At 50.4% G+C, this 20852-nt stretch overlaps 1 long non-coding RNA gene across 1 annotated transcript; it reads left to right on the top strand.

Moving 5' to 3' along the window:
• Nucleotides 1-7839: 7839 nt before the first annotated feature.
• LOC111541756 lies at nt 7840-14255 on the top strand. Its single transcript, XR_002731362.1, has 3 exons — nt 7840-8063; nt 8939-9054; nt 13764-14255. It is a non-coding gene; the product is annotated as an uncharacterized LOC111541756 (long non-coding RNA).
• Nucleotides 14256-20852: the final 6597 nt, after the last annotated feature.

Here is a 20852-nt window from a genome sequence, read left to right as displayed (position 1 = left end):
GAATTCCAAGAAACCCATTCCGATGCAGACCAAACCACTGCAGGCCAAATGTACACCAAAATGATGTAGACAAAATCTATCCAGATGTAGACAAAATTCAGCTAGATACAGATCAAAACATTTTTGCTTTCTTCCCTCCATATTATGCAGTCCCAGTTACATGCAGACACTACACTAGTACCATTGTGCTATGATTTGGGTAAATAATCAGACAGCCAAAGCTTCTCTAGAGGCTATGTATACTTCCTATTATCCAGTGTCATTTCGGAATGGTTGTGAATAAGGTGGCTTTTCTGAGTCTCTCTGGAACAACTTCAGAGATGGCAGAGTCAAATCCGAGTCTCTTCATTCAAGATTTGACACATTCACAGGTTTAGTTTTAGTTAGAATCCAATTTTGGAAATTCTTAACAATTCTATCACACCAGAAAAAGATACCAACTTGACAAATCAGAAAAGCCTGGACTTCTGCTTCTAGAGCTCTTCAGAAACTAGATGGGCTACCAGGATGAATCAGATTTAGATTCTCCAAACAGAATCACAACGAGAACTGGGAAAAGCCAGGGAGGGTGGGTGTAAAAGATTAGAGATTTAGGCTGGACACGGTGGCTCACGCCTGTAATCCCAGCACTTTGGGAAGCCAAGGTGGTCGGATCACCCGGTCAGGAGATCACGCCTGTAATCCCAGCACTTTGGGAGGCCAAGGTGGTCGGATCACCCGGTCAGGAGATCGAGACCATCCTGGCTAACCCAGTGAAACCCCGTCTTTACTGAAAATACAAAAAAATTAGCCAGGCGTGGTGGCACTCACCTGTAGTCCCAGCTACTTGGGAGGCTGAGACAGGAGAATCGCTTGAACCCAGGAGGCGGAGGTTGCAGTGAGCTGAGATCAAGCCATGGCACTCCAGCGATACATTGAACAGCAAAAATCAATTTCTTCTCTCCCTTCTTCCCCTTCGATTCTCTACTCTCCTTTTCTCAACCCAGCATCGTATCAACCCAGCACTCCTCAGAACAGTCCTCATAAGAAAACAGTAGAAGGAAATCCATCTGCATGTCCACCTTACTTTCCAATCTGCGACTGAAACATAGGATGGCTTTTGTCTACAATGATGAACCCTGAACCACACTCATTTTTTCCAAGAAGCCTTGTTACCAAACTTGGTTCTGTTTCTTTCCCAAAATCCTTCATTTTCTTGTAAGCATAGACTGTAGAAGTCCACCCAGTGGTCCCATCTATCACTATATCCTGTCTCTACTCTTAGACTAGCCATTGTGAATGGTTATTGTGAATGGCTCCTTCTTCCAAGTATCTCCTCCCAACACCCACCATAATGCACTACACACCAGGTAGCATAGGAAATGCCAGCTGTCTCTCTGGTTATCTTCTTTCATGCCTTCAAACGTATCATTCTGTCCTCCTCTGTGAATGGTTGGCTGTCTCTCTATCCTCTCTTACAAGGCTCTGCTGAATTCCTCTCATAGCCTTAGGCAGATGCTCCATACCCCCACCATCGCCCTTAGACAGTTAATTTATTTTGTTGTAAGAAAGACATCAGATCATCTGAGTTAAATGAAGGCTGTATCATATCTCAAAGTCCTGAGTTCTTATCCATATAGATCAATATGACTTCTCCAACTGGGACCCACCTGCCTCACTCTTGCTCATTATGTCATAAACTACCACAAAGAGCCTCCGACAACGTGCTTTTTAGGGTACATTCCTTATCCTCATTCCCTGGTTCTTTCTATTCCCTCATCTGCCTTGTGATTTCTGTGATTATAAAAGAAGAAAGACCAGACACAGTGGCTCACACCTGTAATCCTAGCACTTTGAGAGGTCAAGGCAGGAGGACTGCTTAAGGCCAGGAGTTTAAGACCAGCCTGGGCAACATAGCAAGACCCCCTTGCTACAAAAATACCCCTCCAAAAAATTAGCCAGGCATGGTGGCATGCATCTGCGGTCCCAGCTATTCAGGAGGCTAAGGCAGAGAAATCGCTGAAGCCCAGGAGTTAGAGGCAGCAGTGAGCCATGATCACACCGCTGCACTCCAGCCCAAACAACAGAGTGAGATCCTGTCTCAAAAAAAAAGTGACAAAGATAAACCAAAAGAATATAATCAAAAATTATTTTTATTAACTTGGAATACACTTTTTAAAGGAAATTGGGTTTTCCACATGATTTTGCTTAAACTAAGATTGGAATGAGTCTGCCTTTTGGAGACTCACATGTTAACTGATAATAGAGATGTTTTCCAAAAGCACTGGACGGCAAGAGAAAGAGAACCTAGAATTTAAAAACTGCCACATACAGTCAGTAACTCAGGTGTCATACATGGATAGGTGTTGTCCAGGTTTCTGGTATTGGGTATTGCCGAAAGTGTATGTGTGTGGGAGGTGGGGAACAATTTAAGACTCCAAGGACCTTCAAAATTAAAGAGCTTTAAACATGTTTTGTGATAGAAGGAAACTGCCTCTTGGAGACCAAGGAAGCCAGTCCTATTTCAGGCTTCTCCACTAAGCCTTTATCAATCAATAAATATGCCTATCATGTATATAAAATTGATAGATTCCAAGAGAGGGAACAGAGCCATCAGGTTTCAAGGTTTATTTAGCGCTGGCTCATTTGCAATATACTTGAGACCTGAGACAAGCCTTCCTTCAGTGTCTTAAAGACCACTAGCAGCCACACCCCAAAGAAATTTGGTAATCTTTCCTCCTATAGCTAACCTGTAATTTCCACCACTGCTTGTTTTTTATTGTATTTTATTATTATTATTATTAATTTAGCTACTTGAGCACCTAGGAAGAAAAGCCTCAAAGTCCTCTCTGTCATCATTGTGCACCACCTTATCAAACTGGAGCTGATATTCTGCAATGTCCACATCAGTGTCCTCCCTAAGTAGATGAGCCACAGATAGTTTCAGAATCTGAAGTGACACCAGGTGGTAAAACATGAAGGAGGCAGCAGACCCAGGTGGGAAAATTTTCATTCATTCAAACAACATGTCTGTGCATATACCATGTGCTGGGCCCTGTGGGAAAGACAAAGATAAATAAAGCAAGCCCTAAATAAATAAACCAGGCCAGAAGGGAAAGGCCAGGAATGGGGGCATGCAAAAAGGAAGGAAGCATGCTGGAGGAGGAAGGCTAGGAAATAACCTCCCCTAGCTTATATGTTCCTAGGTCCAGCTCTACTGAAGTCTTCTGGCTTGGAGTAGAACGGAATGTAGGCCCCCAAATCACTCCACCCCCAGCAAACTTACCCACCCTCCTCAGGCCCACAAGGCCTCTGGTCTGCACTCCTCAATCCAGAGCTCTGCCCTGGCACCATGGAATGCTCTCTGCTCAAAGCCCTCAGGGGTTCTACACTGGCACCATTCCAGGCCCAGTCTGCTCAGCCTTCTTCCTCTCTGGATGTCTCAGTTACCAACTCCATAACCATGAGGAATCCCTTATCTATGGTCTTTTCCTGGTGTGGGGAGAGGGCAGGAAGTGGGACCCCAAGGAGGCTGGAGGTAGTAGAACTTTTGAAGGGGGGTTTAGGAAAGGGGAGGAACAGTGTGAAGGAGGTAGCATAGCCCAGAATCCAGGAAGAAAGCTGGAGGCAGGCAATGGGAGAAGCAGGGGCACCCAGTTCAGAGACAGTGGAGTGGAGGCTTAAATGGAGCTTGGGTTGGAGACTGGGCAACAGAAAATGGATTTTTTCTTTTAAGACAAAGTCTCACTCTGTCACCCAGGCTGGAGTGCAGTGGCACAATCTTGGCTTACTGCAACCTCTGCCTCCTGGGTTCACGTGAATCTCCTGCCTCTGCCTACCAAGTAGCTGGGACTACGGGCATGAGCCACCACACCCAACTAATTTTTGTATCTTTAGTAGAGATGGGGTTTCTTCATGTTGGCCAGGCTGGTCTCAAACTCCTGACCTCAGGTGATCCGCCCGCCTCAGCCTCCCAAAATGCTGGGATTACAGGCATTAGTTACTGCACCTGGCCAGGAAATGGATTTTGAAGTAAGCATGTGTGCCAAGGGGATATGGAAGAGGTCCTGATTGGTTGAAGGAAAGGCTGGGAAGGGGTTGGTGCCCTGCCTGTGAAAATACGGGAGTTGGGGCCAGGTATGGTAGCTCACACCTGTAATCCCAGCACTTTGGGAGGCTGAGGTGGGCGGATCACTTGAAGCCAGGAGTTCAAGACCAGCCTGGCCAACATGGCAAAACCTTGTCTCTACTAAAAATACAAAAATTATCCAGGTGTGGATTATGCCTGTAATCCCAGCTACTGGGGAGGGTGAAGCATGAGAATTGCTTGAACCTGGAAGGTGGAGGTTGCAGTGAGCCGAGATTGCACCACTGCACTCCAGCCTGGGTGACAGAGGGAGATTCTGTCTCAAAAAATAAATAAATAAGATAAAAAATAAAATAAAATATGAAGGTCAGTCCCAGGTCTAAAGAACCTCCACTCAGGAGCCCTTTCAACAAGGATAGACACACCAGGCCCCCAATCTCTCTCGAAACACCCCTACTGGGTTCCTCTACCACCATCCCCCAATTCGCACACCCCCACCCACATTTTCCCTCACCCCAGAGATAAAATTAAAAGGGAGGTGGTTTAGGCTTCACTGTGGGAGATCTCCTAAGAGAGTCATTCAGCATTCACAGCATATGTTAACTGAATACTCATTGATTATTGTGATGGAGGAAATAAAGATGAAAAAGATATAGTCCCTGCCTACAGAGTTTCCTGCTCTCTGGAATGGGGATATTCAAACAGTAGGGATTCCAAGACCCTGAAACAGGTGACCAAAGGAAGGTATCTCCTCCTTTCCTGACGTCAATCTTCAAACAGACGAGACTGGACTCCCAGGGACAGAACAGGTCGGGTCGACATAGAGATTGAGGGCCGAATGGACCAGTGATCAGCTCAAGAACCCACTGGTCTCAAGGGAAAGGGGCACGGCTGCCTTTACTCAATACGGCTGCTAATCCTCTACAACCTAAACGAGATGAAAGACTGGGGTGGAGGCGAGAGAGGGGAGGAGAAGGGTAGAGGCAAGACCCTGGGAAGTACAGTCTATACTAATTATATACTAAGACATAATATTGGAATTAGAGCAGAGAGAATTGCTCCAGATCTCAGAAAGAATTGCCAACTGAGAAAAACCTAAACACCACATTGACTTTGCCATAGTGCTTCTCTGTTAGACATGGACCAAGGGCATTAACTGAGCACCTCCTTTGTGCCTGGCACTATGCTGGGTAGTAGATGAGTGGCCCCAGTCAAGACTACAGAGCCAGGATGCCTAGAGGCAAAGGAGACAGGCAGGAATTGAAAGGATGGCTGTAATGACAGAACAGTAGGGGAGGGGCATCTGGGTGTTTGATTTATGTCTGCTCCAACAGTCCTAAGCTGTCTTCCCCTGCCTCAAGCTGGGATTTTCCCAGATGTGCATCTGCTTGAGGGAAAGAAGGGCGGCACAGGGGGAGGGTCTCCATGTCCTTGCATCTGGTCCCAAGAGCAATCCCTTCTCCTTTCTCCCTGTGCTGTTCACTGCCTGCTGGGTAGAGGGTGGGAGGCTGGGGGAAATGCCGGGGCCCCCAGATAATCATCAGGTAATGAAAAGAACTGGCCCAGGGCTTGGGGGGAATGCAGAAGATGCCGAGTTGCAGCTGTAAATCTTCCTGGGAGAAGGGGGTACGGAATGGGGGGCCCTGACAGTTGGAGCCCATCCAGGTGATTTCACATGAAGTATCTGAACCTTGAGGGGTGGGAGTGGGGAAGATGAGAGGCAGGCAGGGGTGTGAGCCAGAGAGAGGAGAAGACGCTGAAAGAGACAGGGAGAAGCAAAAAGGAGAGATGGAATGGAGGGCAAGAGATGGGAAGAGAGATGGGAAGAGCGATGGGGAGGCAGCCAAATGAGACAGATGGGAGGGGAGGTGGATGGAGAGACTAAAAGGCACACACAGTGAAACTCATAAAGACGTGATGGTATGAGAGACCCTTGGAGACTGAGGGAGGGAAGCGGGGAGGGAGCGAGAAGGGCTGATGGCGGACACAGTCCTAGAAAAACTCAGACCAAAAAATATCTGAAGTCAAGGAGATAGATAGAATGGCCGACAGACAGACAGACAGACCTGCCTGACAGAGATGAGGGTGACAGACGCAAAGAAGGAACAAAGAAAACAGGGTTGCAGTGAAGAGGGGGGAGGGAGTGAGACAAAGAGAGAGAAGGAGGCAAGTGCAGAGCAGGAGGAGGGAGTGAGGCCAGGGAGGGGGATATATATTTTCTTTATGATCCTCTTCAATCTCACTCAGCTCGCTGCTGAGCCGCTTCCCCTCTCAGGTGCTGCTCGGTGGTGGATGTGCCCAGAAAGCTGATAGGGTGAGGCTGCTCCCAGAGCCCCCAGGCTCTCTCCCAGAGCCAACCTGGGGGGCTCGCAGAGACCCCTACATGGACATGACAACCCAACCTGCCTTCCTGTCCCCAAAATGCTGCAGTCCAGAGAGGCCTGAAGCCCAACTCTAAATTTTTCAGAGCTAATGCAGCCTGGCACAACCAGTAGAAGGGGAAGTGGGGCAGAGGAGGAGGAGAAATAGAGGCGGGCAGGCAAGGGAGGCACGTTCTGGGGAGGGTGCTGGGGACAGTCTTTGGTCAGGGGTCAAGGGCAGAGGAGCACAGAGAGGTAAGGACTGAGGAGAGATCTGCATTTGAGAATGAAATCAGCAGCATGCAAAGGATAAAGGAGATAAGACACCAGTGACTGTCCATTACTTTGGGGTCAACAATGTAGACACCTACTGAGAAGCCATGACCGATGCCTTCAAGAAACTCTCTAGTAACAGACCCCACAAATATATACATAAAACCCATGAAAGGAGAAACTGAGGCATAGAGTAGAGATCCTGAGACCAGTGAATGTGCGTGAATCTAGGTTTTCAGGGACCAGAGATAGAGTAACCAGTCAAGTTTCTGAAGAAAGTCATGCATTGACTAAGACTTAGCATGACAACTTGGATCCTGCCATTTTTTCCCCAGGCTTTCTTGAGGCCGAGGAAGTAGTTGAGCTCTGCAAAGACCAACTTCCCTAGCTCCTCTCAGGACCGGGGAAGACTCTAAGAACATTACCTCAGGCAATCTAAAGGGAAATTATCCCCACTCCTTCCCTGCCAGCCTCATGCAAGGTCCAAGAGGCCAGATGTCCCAGGATAGCCAGAGCCTAAGGAGTCGGCTTAGCAGCAGGAAGAACTTCATCACAGCTTATTTGGGCCTCCCAGAGGTAAACTGAAAGGCTGCGAGGAAACAACTGAGGTCCCTACCTAATCCTACACCCATCCCAAGGGAGTATGGGTAGAAGGCCAGGGGACAGAATCAGAAGGACTTCACAACCCAGGAGAAAAGGAGAAAAGCCGGTTCCCAGGCAACAGCTAAGTCAGTCAGTAGCTGAAAGACCCCCAAGGCAGCTGTAGATCTCTGTTCTTCGCCTGAGTCTCTCAAGCCGGCAAACGGGAAGCTCTGCAATACCAGAGGGGGCCGCTAGGGAGTGCTCGCCAACAGCCAGGCTCCAGAAAGGAAGGAGCCGGCCAAGCCAAGAAGACCGGAAGGCAATCGATCAGAGTCGCCCTGGCAACCGGGCTGAGCCCGAGACAGACAGCACGTCGATAATGAAATCATCGTTAAATGACTTCAAGCCCTAATTAATAATCCAGGCCAACCGAGGCCATGCCTGACTGGGGTCGGGGGAGGGGATGTCATTGTTGGGGGAGCACTGGAAGCTTCTGGACAATTAATCAATTAATCCACTCACTCAATAATTGGCTCCTTTGTCCTCTGTCATGCCCCCTCCCCCACCTCATCCACCTCTGACTGTGGAGAGGGGAAGAAGAGATGTGGGGCTAACAGTTTCCAAGGGCCACAGTTCTTTGCTCTCCCCTCCTTTTTTTCCACACATCTGTTTCCTGAGCCAGCTCACAAAAGCTTCCCTAAGTCAGAACTTGCCTGCTCTCTTCTTCCACAGGACCTACCAAAGAGTGAACATTTCAGGACCCGGAGTCCCCTGCTATCCAGGTACCTCCCCAGATCCCCTGCTCCCTACCCCACTTCCTCCCATCTAAGTCCCCTTCCCCAGTATACACACACACACACACACATCACTGACCCACAGCCCACTCTGACTGAGGAAAGAGCACTAAACAGTGAATCATGAGAGTTAGCTAAATCCCAGCCACACCAGCCCACCACTTACATACATAACCTTGGGCAGATTATCTGCCCTCTCCAAGGCCTCCATTTCCTCATCTGAAACTTGAAGGAGGCCAGGTGCAGTGTGGCTCACATCTGTGATCCCAGCACTTTGGGAGGCCGAGGCAGGAGGATCCCTTGAGCCCAGGAGTTCAAGACCTAGCCTGGGCAACATAGCAAGACCCCCATCTCTATTTAAAATAAAATAAAACCTCAAGAGATCCAACTGATTTCCAAGGTTCCTTCCTGTGGTATCATCTATTATTACAATAATCGGACCTGGATTATTTCCCACTCCTCTCTACTCCGTTCCCTTACTTTGAGAAGGTAAGAGGGAGATTGTAAGGAGTACCAGGTCCTCATTTATCAGGTGCTTCATCCCCAAAGAACTCACCTCAAGAGCCAGAAAAGGGGATGATAGAAGAGTACATGGAGGGAAGTCTTCCCCAGCCCATCCCCCACCTGGCCAGTCCTTCTGGCCCTCACCACCCACCTTGCTTATTGCTCTCCACAACCCCCAGCAGGAAATGAAAAGGGTACAGGAAATTGCACTTTAAATCCCCTAGCTCCTGACTCCCTCCACCAAGCCAGGGAGCTGGGGGCAGTCTAACTTCACAGACCAGGCTTTCTCTGTTTGTAATTAGTAAGACACTTAGGAGGAGAAGGGGTCCCTGCTAAAAGAGCCCCTCTCTCCAAAACAGCTAATCAGGTTATCCAAAAAAGTGGTGCTCGGAAAAGCATAAGGGGTTTGCTGAGAAGGAAGAACCAGAAGATCTTGGGCAAGATAAAGACAGCCAGTGAGACATGGACTGGATAGGTAGGTGGTAGCCTCCTTTCTGGGAGAGGTGATTTATAGCACCACCTGAAGCCAGGAGAAATGGTGTGCAGCCAAAGGCTGGGATGGGCAAAAAGCGTAGAGAGGGGACCCTCCAGAGACGCCCTGCAGAGAGGACCAGGGAGCAAAACCCATCAGGTCCATCCCACCCCTGTGGACACTTAAAAGGTTAATAAAGTTCAGAATGTTCAGGGCTTATGTGTAATTAAAGCCAGGAGCTGGGTCATTCCATTTCTTCAAGTTCCATCTTTTACTCTCCCCTCCCCGACATATGCACATCTTTTACAAAAGACATTGAACCAGATCCTGGACTTTAGATAATACCTCCACTAAAGAGGTAGGCTTACTGTCAGCAAAAGAAATGTAGAATAGACTTTAGAAAGGATTTCCTTTGAGTTAGGGTTGGTAAATGCTAGGGCAAATGAAATGATATAGAATCTCCAACAACACATTTCCTACCACACATACACACACACACACACACACACACACACACCCCAAACAGGAAAAGGAAAGCCCTCTCTCAACTGCTATTCTTTTTCTGGGGGATTGGCCTCCAGGTGATGTGTCCCACATCATGGGGCAAAACAGTCTCTCTAAACATTAGGAAAACAATTCGCATCCCACCCTTCACTCCAGGAGGAAGATGATTGTTTCCCTCCCCAGATCTTGGCAAATGCCCTGCTCAAGGATCGCATGGCATGTGGGTAAGAGCCCTGCATGCAGCTTGGTGGCTTCTCCCCAAGCCCTCCCTCTCCTGTTTTATCTTAACCTCTCTGCACCTCGTGTCCATTGTTTGGATGCACCCTATGAACCCAGTCCTGGAGAGAGGGAAGGAGTGCAAAGGCAGGAGAGGACAGGGTCCTGCTCTCTGGGATGTGAACAAGATCAGAGGGAAGTAAATGCCAGGCTGAGAGGCTGGAGAGAGTGCAAAGGGGTTAGGAGAAGGAAGGCTGATGTCCCTAGTAGGTATGAAGAGAATAAGCTGGGATGATATCAAAGAGAAGGATGATTTTTAAAGCCTAATAAACTGAGATTCAACTGTACAAAGTTCTTTTTGCAAAAATCTCATTTTATTCTTAGTAACAAGCCACAGGAGCAAGTATTAGTGTTGTCATTTTATAGATAATAAAATTAAGACACAGAGAGGTTAAGTAACTTGCCTCAGGTCACAGAACTGGTAAGTAGCCAGGAATCAAGTTGCTGCATTCTGATGCCAACTCCTGCTGGTTCTGTCCTGTGAAGCAGCCAATTGTAGAGCCTGCTACAATTGGGAGAGATTAACCCCCACTTCCCCTACCTAGGGCAAAAGACCTGCTTCCTCGTGCCCTTTTCAGCCTGTTCTGCCCGGGAGATCTCGATCAAGTTGGTTAACTTGTGTAGGCCTCATCTGCGAAATGGGGAAGTAATATCAAACCCTTTGAAGGTGAAAGTCTAGACTAGATAATTTATTGAAGATTTTTTAGCTTTAAAATGAATAATTCAATCCATGAAAGGAGTGAGTAAAGGAGATAGCCAGGAAAGAGGTCTCAAGCCTTCCATCTTCCCATTACCCATCCCCATTCCCACCTCTATCTCCTCCCTCTTTCTGTTTGGGGACCTCTGGAGGCCTCCTCCCCACATTTCATAGCCTGAGCAGCTGTCTCCACCTAGCCATGGTTCACTAGCCCATGAAATCCAGACTCATTCATCTTCACGCCCCACGAGGACATATCAGGGCCCAGGAAGTCAGCCTGGCTTCCTAGCATCTCGCCTACCCAGCCCAGGGTCACGGTAGAGCTACAACAGTAGGACATTTTACGTTGCTGTCCTATACCTCTACCACCACTGCTACCCTATCCCAGGCGTCTTCAAGGACATCTCAGCCCAGGCTCTCTGCTGCAGCCCAGCAAACCTGCCCTCCCAAGCCCTGCATCCTCCACCCCTGGGCCTCCTCAGTACACATTCCCCAACACACACACACACACACACACACACACACACCCCTATGCATTCCTTCCCCATCTGCCTCCAAGGTTCACATTGGCCATTCCTTATCCCAAGATAATGTACCTCACTGAGAGCTCTAACTTGCTAGTTCTCTCCTTTCAGTTTTGCTGCTCCCTGCTAACTAAATGAATACCATTCTCCTTATCATCTAGGGACCCTCCTAGACTTCTTTCAGATCTTCCTCCATCCTTTCTTATTTGGTCATTCCCAGTCTCCCCAATGCCAGAGTCACAGGGCTTGTTCCAGTTGCTCCTGACCAACTCAACTCATAAGCCTTTGTTGAGGGCGTGCCCAGAGCTCCATGCCTCTTGGTTGGTCCTGATGACCAGCCTCATCTTACCATAAGCCTAGGAGCTCCTGCAGGGCAGGATCTGTGCTCCTCCCTCTGGATCTCCCCTCAGTGCCCAACACAATGGGCAGCATAAACAGGGGAAGGTGTGCGACTCACTGATTCTGCTTCTTAGGAGTCAGGAGGAAACTAGGGAAAGAAACTAAAGCAGGGACAGAATTCCAGGCCCACACTTCGCAATTTTCCTTTAAAAATCTCAAAAGACGTGTGTGTGTGTGTGTGTGTGTGTGTGTCAGATGTATAGATGGGAGAAGAGTATGACAGTATGAGGTTCTAGGAGTCTGGTTCCTGCCTTGGTGCAGGAGTCTTGGGGGAGCTGAACTCCCAGATCCACTGCAGCCCCCAAGAGGACACAGGCCCATGACTCTGCAGCCCTAAGAGGGCAGCCATACTGCCGAGGCAGGACTAATGCAGGTTGACATGTCCCGTAGGTTTTAATTTGCTCAGTCCAGTGTGCCAGTCCACATGGTTTCCTTTGTTCTGCAGGTCAGTCCAGTCCCAGTCCTCCCTTCTTGTACACACTCAACAGCACTTCTTGCAATCAGAGCCTAATGCATTTGTTAGGATGAACCATTTGCAATTTCTGATATTCAATTTGTGGGGGCCTATAGTCTGTAATTTTGGTTTTCTCTCCTCAAAACACTTTAAGAAAACTCCAGGCTAGGGAGAGGAGCAGATTGAGGAAAGGCAGAGTGAAGTGCCAATAGACTAAGTCCCATGTGCCAAGCATGTTACATTCGTTATCACAGCGCTAATTCCCACAACATGAAGCACCTAAAATTATTTCTCACATTTTACAACTGAACAAGCCCAGGTTAAGACTCACATGGTGAGGCCCAGGTCTGGGATTCCAACATAGCCACAGACCCACCGCCACCTAGAACCAGGGAAGTCCTAACAGAGCCTGAGAGCCAGCAAGCAGTGTCTGCAGCTTGGCAAAAAGGGAGAGAAGGAAACGAGCCAAACTCGACTTCGCTGGTTGGATCGGTCCAGAAGAGCCCCAATTAGTAGGGTGCGGGAGCAATGCCCAGGGCCGTACCTGAAACCCGAGGGTAGAAGGCCCAAAGAAGAACCCAGGCAGAAAGAGACAGAGGGCCGGGAGGGGCCTGGAAGGCGGCGGCGGCAGCGGGCAGAGGGGGGCGAGCGGAAGGGACCTTGGAGGGGAACCCAAGAGGGGACTGTAGGCAGCGCCGGCAGGCAGCGAGGAGCCGGGCTGCAGAGTCTACCACGCTCGGCATCCGGGGCGGGCGGCGCGGAACGGAGAAAGTCCAGGAGAAAGTCTGACAACCACGGGGAGCGGGGGAGGGAGAGACCCTGTGGAAGAGACGAAGACTGCGGCAAAAAGAGGAAAGGAGGGTTACGGGCACCGAGGGGGAGCTGGAGTCAGCCGCAAGGAGAGAGGGAGCGGGGGAGGAAAAGAGGCGGGAGAGAGACCCTAAAAAGCAAGCTAGACGCTCCAGCCGGCCGCTCTGGTGTGGGGAGGGAGCGTCATCTCAAGGACACTGAAAAAGGCAGGTGGATGGTGCAGAAATGCGGGCGCCGCGGCCCCGGGCGGGCGGGCACCGGCCCGCTGCCCTCGCCCCGAGACGCCCCCGCTCCGCACGCTGAAGGCCCAAAGCGCACCCCCACCCCCAGCCCCACTCCCGGCCCAGCCAGTGCTCGGCGCTGGCATGAAATTGGCTGCAGCCGTAATGAGTCCGCGCCGCGCGGAGGAGGCTGAGGGCCCGCCAGGGAGCCCTGCGCGCCTCGTTTAGCTTGTTTATTGTTCAGGCCTAATTAAAACGTTCCACAGCTCTGCGTTTACATCCGCCCCCCGCTAATGAATTCTCGGCCGCCGGGCGATTTCGGAAACTGCCGCGGGCCGGAAGGGGGTGGGAGGCGACGGGGCTGGGGAAGGAGTGAAGGAGAGGACACCCACGCACACCCCGTTCCACAGCCAAAGGAGCCATTAGGTATCTGGCGATTGGCTCCGAGGTCCGAGTGAGCGCCCCAAGCCCCAGCTCCCCCAACGCCTGCAGGCGTTGGGAGGTGTGGAAGGACGGGCCGCAGGGCTCAGAGGAGGGTCGGCGGGAGGGAGGCCGGGAGCGAGTGTGTGTATGTGTGTGTGTGTGTGTGTGTCCTGTGCGTGCGAAGGCCTGTGAGCCAGGAGGGTATTGCGCGTGGGCGCACCTGCTTCGTGAAGCGTGTCCGCGGAGCAGCCTATGTGCGCAGGAGTGAGTGAGTTTGTGTGTGTAGGAGGGAATGTGTGTGTGTGTGTGTGTGTCCGTCCGTCCCTTTGGCTGTTAACGTCCCTTTCTCCCCCGCAGGGGGAGTCTGCGCGGGGCTTACAGTGTTCTTGCTTCTCCCGCCGTAGCTGTTTGCCGTTTTGCTGTTTGCCTCCTTGTCACGACCTCAGAGAGGGCAGATGGAGCCAGTGGAGGGAGAGAGACAGACGGCAATGCTTGGGTAGCCAGGGCTCCCTGCCGGCCCCACTCCTCCTGCAGACACGAGCACACACACACACACGCAAAACACACACGCTGTAGCCAAATAAAATACACAAAAAGCAACTGAGTTACCATTCGCACATGACCACATGGAAACACACAAATGAACAAACGCATTCAGGCATAGCTACATGCCACACAGATGGATAGACAAGAGCCTGGGGTACAAAACCACTTGGCACAAAGCCACCTGGATTTACATACCCCTACACACACAACACAGAAAAAAACATGCAAACTTGAGTGCACACCTATCCAGACAAGTGTGAGTGCACACACACACACACACACTCTACCTGACACGTTAGTGCATCCCCAGTCGGCCCCAGTTTCTCAGCAAATTCAGATCACCCAGCCTGGCTTCAAAACCTGCCCCCTTCCATTCCCCTTCATGCTGGTTCCTGAATCCAGCTCCTGGCTCCAGGCCAGCAAAGCTGTCCCCAGCCTCAATTATGGTTTGCTCACCTGCCTCAGCACCATCAGCCAGAGGTACTCCTGCTCTTCTCCTAATCTGTTCCATGCCCTGTTGGGTTTCTCTTTGCATACCCCTCTAACTCCCCCACTCCTAGCAGCCTTCCCTGATGAACTAGCTGGCTTGGATTCCGAATTTGCTCTAGTCATTTGCACTTGTTGATCTTTGCTGTGGTGAATATCAACGGGATAACTTTGCACCTATAAACATAATGTTGGCAGGGAGGAGGACTGTAAGATCCCCAAGGCCAGGACCACTGTGCCCAAGTATTTCCATCAGATGCCAGGCCTCATCCCTCCAGTGCCAGGCTGCGAATGCTCCTGGGAGCATTACTGCCCGGTTTTAACAGACAGAAAAATGAAATTGGCCCTCAAGCAGCCACTAGAAGATCTCCTTGTCATATCCTGCAAGGTTCCCCTTCAGGATGGCCTTTCAGAGCCACTTTGGATGAGGGCACACCCTCTTCTGTGTCTTCCCATTTTCACCTTCTTTTTAACTGGAACTACTGCTCCCCAACTGGGTCCTCACCTGATTCTCCAGCCTTGATTCCTAACACTTAGACTGTTTTCAAAAATTAGATCTACCCCTAAAGGATACAAATTTGCCTCTGGTGCAGATGCTCAGAGCTATACTGCAGGCTCTAAAGGTGATCCCCAAAGAGAAATTGCCAGGAATGACCCAGGCACCTGCAGCACCTGCTGAAAGCTGCTATGTTAAAGGAGATAGCATGCATTGGAAAAGGTTCTTTGTACTTAAAGAAAATGACAAGGTCACCCTAAAAAAAAAAAAAAAAGAAAAAAAGGAAAGAAAAACTCATTGACTGCCTCCCCAGCTCACTGCAGGGTTGTTTCATCAGGTAAACATGATGCTGGGTTGATTCCAGCCCGGCATCTCCAGGTAGATAGGTGCCCTGCCTGCTTTCCCTCCCCATTTCCCCTTAGTCTGCCTTTCTCTCAACAGCCCCCTCTCTTTCCATGCCCCTCTCACCCTCCTGCATTTAGAGGCACCCTCTGCTCCCTGTCTTTTATACGCAGACACACACAAACACTTCTTGCCTTCTCATATTTCTTTCTCTACCTCTGTCTTTCTCTGACTGTCCTCTGCCAATTTCTCTACTCCCTTTTTCAACATCATTTTCTCTCCCTCTGATCTCTGCTGGGGCTCTGCCATTCTTTTTCTTTCTCAGTCTTTCTCTAACTTCCATCTGTCTTCCGTTCTCTCCTCCACACCTCACCATAACTACTTCAAGCGGGTGTGTGGCTGTCTGGTTCAGCACCAGACCACTCTGGCATTTTGAAGAGCTTGGAATTGCCATGTTCCTGCTCTCACACACACACACACATGCACACACATATGGGCCTCCCCTCCCAACTGAGTCCCAGGCCCTGGAAGGCCAGCAGAGCCCTCAACCCAAAATCCCCATCTCAGCCCCTGTAACCTCTACCTGACCCTTCTTACTGTCTCCCCACCGCCACTCTCATTTCCTTTCTCCTTGGAAACCCATCTTCTCCCTCCCTTCTCTGCTTCTCTCAGTCTACTGATACACTTCTGGTATATTCTCCGCCCTGGCCCTGGCCCTGGGTCAGTGCCTTTGGCTCAGGGTACATGACCTTCAGTTTCTCCCTGGGCCTGGGACCTTCTCATGCCTCTGTGTCTGTGACTGACTCTGCTATGGCTGGTTTCTGGGTGGCTCTGTCCCTGTGTGAGTCTTCGATCTTTCTGTCTGCTCTCTGGATGCTCCTCTGTCTTGGCTCTGTCCTGTCTCTAGGTCTGTCTCTCCTCTGTCTTTCCCTTTCCACTCGGCAGTGTTCCCTCTGTCTATCTCTCTTCATCTCCAGAGTGCCGGGACCCACTCTGCCCCATGGGTCCCACTCTGTCCATCTTGGCTTGAATTTACTGGATCGTTCTGTCCCTGTCTATGTGTCCGTCTCCCCCCTTCTCTGCCTCTTTTCCTGCCCTGCAGTGATGGGGGTGGAGAGGGGGTGGCTGGCGCGGAGGGCTTGGAGAGGGAAGGGGGCGGGCGGCCCTTTGTGTGGAAAGATTGACGGCCAGCGGCGCAGCCTCCGCAGCGCTGATTAGGATGCAGCGCGGGATCCGACTGCAGCATTCTCCTCCTCATCGAACATTCTCCACACTCCAAATAGAGATCCCCTCCCTGCCTGCTCCCCTGGCCTCTCGGGATAGTATGACTTACCCCTGCCCCCAACCCAGTTCCTCCACTGGGAGCCACTGGAAATTCTGGAAGGGCACCCAAGGGCCCCCTGTCCCACCCAGATATCTACATGTCTTGTACATTCTAAGAGAAAAGGAATGAGGAAGAGTGAGAAGCTGACTGGAGGAACTTTACTGGAAGGGGATGTGGGAAGGTCACAAACTGCTTAGGGGAGTTGTCTCCACATCCCCAGCCCAGCAGCACCTTGCACCCCTCAGACACATATGGAGCAACAAGTGCAGGGAGGAGATGTGGCAGGTCTCAAAACACAGGAACGGGAGCAGGAAATAGGTGGCGTGCCTCTTTTATCCCCTCATAGCACCTGTAGACCTACCCTGTACATAGTAAGTCCCCAGTAGAATGGTCAGCTCCAATTTTATCAGTTCTCCCAAAATCAGTGCGTAAATCAGTGGAACTCAATTCCTTTTAATATGCCTCCCAACCTACCACCCCCAGCAATTCAGTATCTGGCCCCTGGACAATATCCCCAGCCACACCTTCCAAGCACCCCAGTGATCATCAGATCTCAGCTCCAAATCCCAGTCATTCCAACCACGACTCCTCCAGCATCTGCCTTGTGTCCCCTTGCACTTCCTCTCCCTCCCTTGCTCACCCCCATGCAGCTTGGCCCACTGGGTTTCTCCCCCAAAGACAGGCAATCACTAACAAGCATTGAGTTCAGGGAGGGGAGCCAAGGGCAGCCTGGTGGGTGGGAGGGGATTCCAGGGCTAGCAAATAACGAGCCCTGTCAGCATCTGTCAAATATGCCATCTCCCTCCATCATCCCTGCCTCCTGCCTCCTGGCTCCTGCCAATCCATCTCCCTGCCGACACTGACCGACTGCGCTCAGGTGCAACTGCCAAGAAGCCCAGACGCACGATGCCTGGTCTGCTCCAGATCCATTTTCTCCAGGAATGTCACCAGACACTGATTTTAAAACTCTGAGAGACCCTAGGAATACAGGGTTGTAGGATGAAACCCAAAGAGGAAGAAGATAACTTGCCCTCTGTTCAATCTCAGCTCCTTGTCTCCACTATCCACTTTCCAAAACCAGAACTTAAAACTTCAGGCAAAGGTATAGAGTGTTAAATCTCCGGAAGACCTTCCCAGCTTTGAAGAGGTTGTGAATGCCTCCAAAACTAAGGAAACTGTTGGGGGAAAGCTGCGGCTAGAAACCCGAAATCGCTTCTTGCAATATACGCAATTTCCACCAGGGGGCGAGGAACGCGGCTCTGCGGAGGAGCGGAATCTTCTCAGCAGCGACCTGCGAAGGGCTCAGCGGCCACAGGAGGGCGGCAGAGAACAGTGCTCCCTACAGATCCAGACATCGGCCCTGGATGCTGTCTGGAATCCAGGCAAGGCCAGGCTCGGCTGCCCTAGGCTGGGGACGTCTTTAGCTCGAGCAAGAACCCATGAATTTCTAAATTCAGGAATCCTTGCATCCCTTCTCAAGCTCTCTAGTCCCTGAAATGCCATCGCCCTCCTCAGCCTCCCTTCCATTTCTCGTTCAGCACTGGGGCTACTGGCACAGAAGGACCCTGTGGCTTTTCCTTCATGGTATAGCAGATAACATCCACGGTCCTCCGTGACATTCCCTAGGGTCCCAGATGATAACTGGGGCCAGAACTAGAACCCACGACTTCTTGGTTCTCAGCGCAGGGGTCATCCCGTTGTGTCAGCTGCAGCTCCTGAAAAACACCATACCCTGTAGGCCACAACCAGACAGCATCTCAAAGCCCTGGCTTAAACAATCAATGTCAAAGCTACTGTGTTCTGTATGTTTACATATGGAACTGGTGCATACAAGACTGTTAACCCAGAACACACGTGTGCTGTAGCTACCTGGCTGTGCACCCTTCATCCTCAGGTACATGACCCTCTGTCCCTTCTCTTCCTACTTTCTGAACTGCAAAAGAAGTTTCTCTTCGTTTATAATTTGGGCTTTTCACTGTAGTTTCAGAAACTCCTCGAAGCTGTAGACACAGAAGCCCTTTCCAAGTTCTAACCTTGGTCCATCCTACCACAGTCCTTTACACCCGGAGGAGAGGACCTGCACGTGATCTTCAGCTTTCTCTTCCCAGGCATCCCTCTCCTGGTCCTGTCACTGCTTCTTGCCTCTCCTGTACCTCTGCTGACCAACATATGCCTCCTCCAGATTCTTCTTGCTGCCACTGGTTCTCCTTTCATCTCAAAAGCTGAGCCACCCAGGGAGGTGGGCACAGAAAAGAGAAAAGAAGAAAAGTAGGAGGGATTGGGAAGAAAATCTGTCTACAAGTCAGAAGAGGACTCTGTCCCTGCCCCCTTTACTCTCAGCTGGTAAGTTCTACTTAGAGTCTGACATCAGTCCTCTGGCTAGTCCTCACTTTACTCTCCTTGAAGCTACAGAGCTACAGAAGCTAAGAGTAAATGAGGAGAAATGGATCCAATTGTGTCGGGGTATATGTGCAAGCTTGTGGACTGACAGCCTGAGTGTGTGTATACACTTGCATCACACACCACCCCTTCCCCATTGCCGCCCCCACACACACATATTCCATGCCATCCCCAATCTAGGATTCCTCATATAAAATGAGGAGAAAAACATCCCAACCCCTCAAACATTTTATTCTAACTTTGATCCTCCAAGGGAAACCTAAAAAGACAATACCCTCCTCCTTTTTTTCCCCCTCCCCATGTCCTTGTCCACTCTGGTTTTTGAGATTTCTTCTTAAACCCCATGGGGTGCAGCCCCTACACACCTTCCCCAGAATCCAGGAGGCACTAGAGCCTCCTCCCTGCAAAGGACTGAGACAAACGCCAATCACGTTGGGGCCTCTCACAGTGCCCATTCTGCTATGAATTCCCAAGGTCAAAACCATTCTGGTGTTATTAAAAACATAAATGTTGCATACCAGGCAGCGGGGGGAAAAATTATAAGGCAGCCAGACGAGAGGGAGATGGAGGGGCCAGTAATTGTCTTCGTCTTCCCAGAGTCAAGCTCCACGGGGCTGGAGCCACACACAGAACATTGCTTTTTAATTTAACTCAGTAAGGTCAGCAGCAGCAAATGAGGCAGGGGAGGAATGGCACCTCAGAGGGAGGGCACCAGGGCCCGCAGAACCAGGGCTCCTGGCCAAGATCTCCAAAAAGTGCCAGGGGAAGCTGAGGGAGAATGGCAGGGAGGATTCGGTGACCCTTGGCTCACCAGAGAAGGGAGCTGGACTGAGGGGGAGTGATATAGGAACTCCAAGAATCATTATAAGAGCTTCTGAAAGCCTGGGATTTAAGTGGAAAGAAGGAAAAAGGCTTCAGAGGGACTCCAAGTGAGACCAGAAGGCCTGATAGAGACAAATACCCCACTTCACTCTCCACAGTACCCACTCTACAGAGGAGAATAACAAGGTTCATGGTTGGAACTCAGAAGTTCTCCTTTCCCCCAGTACCTGTGAATCCTGGAGCCCAAGTGGAGAGAATTCTCCAGCGAGGTGGGCCACTCTGTCGCATCCCCTTCATCTCCAATGATCCAAGGGGGCAGGGGAGAGGAAAATGGCAGAAGAAACTGAGGCAGAGCTGCCCTCCCTCAGAACCTTCCTCATCTTCCCCACTTTCTTAGGGTCCCAGCTTCCCATCTGCAGCTCAGATAGCTGTATGGTGGTTCTCTCCATTTCTCGTGCTATAGGAAGGATTGGAGTTAGACCAGAGAAGGGACTTTCCAGATCAGCATCTTGGTCATAGGCACAACCCAGGATAGGGTAGAAAGGCTAAGGAACCTGGGATTTTCTGAATAGGACCAATGAACTGAGCATGATGGGATTAATGAGGCTGGAGAAGGTGGGAGACTCACTGACTTCGGGGTGGAGAGCAGCTGTGAAAAAGCCGTGCAACAGTCACAGGCAGTAGCATCCAAATACACTTTGGGACTTACTGGAACTTCTGCAGATCAGACCTCAGATCCTCCTGCTTCAGTTTCAGACTGTTGCCCTGTTAGGATTTTTGTTTTTGTTTTTGTTTTTGTTTTTGTTTTTGTTTTAGGGAAGGAGGATTAGAACAATAGGTTTGAGACTGAAGGACAGAGTTTTAATTCTCTGTCGCCATCCCTAAGTATCCTTGCTACTTGGCAGGTTTCTACTTCCCTGTCAGTCAGGAATTAGGAGACCCCAATGTCAATTTGGAAATCTGAAGTTTGCTACCCTCATAATGTACATCGCTGCCATCATCTCCTCCCTTTCCGGCAGGTCCCACTCTCAGCGCTGGGACCCCAACCCTGCAGTTCTCCGTATCTGCCACAAGGTG

Source organism: Piliocolobus tephrosceles, chromosome 10, assembly GCF_002776525.5.
Source record: "Piliocolobus tephrosceles isolate RC106 chromosome 10, ASM277652v3, whole genome shotgun sequence".
NCBI lineage: Eukaryota > Metazoa > Chordata > Mammalia > Primates > Cercopithecidae > Piliocolobus > Piliocolobus tephrosceles.
This window is presented reverse-complemented; position numbering and strand designations above follow the sequence as displayed.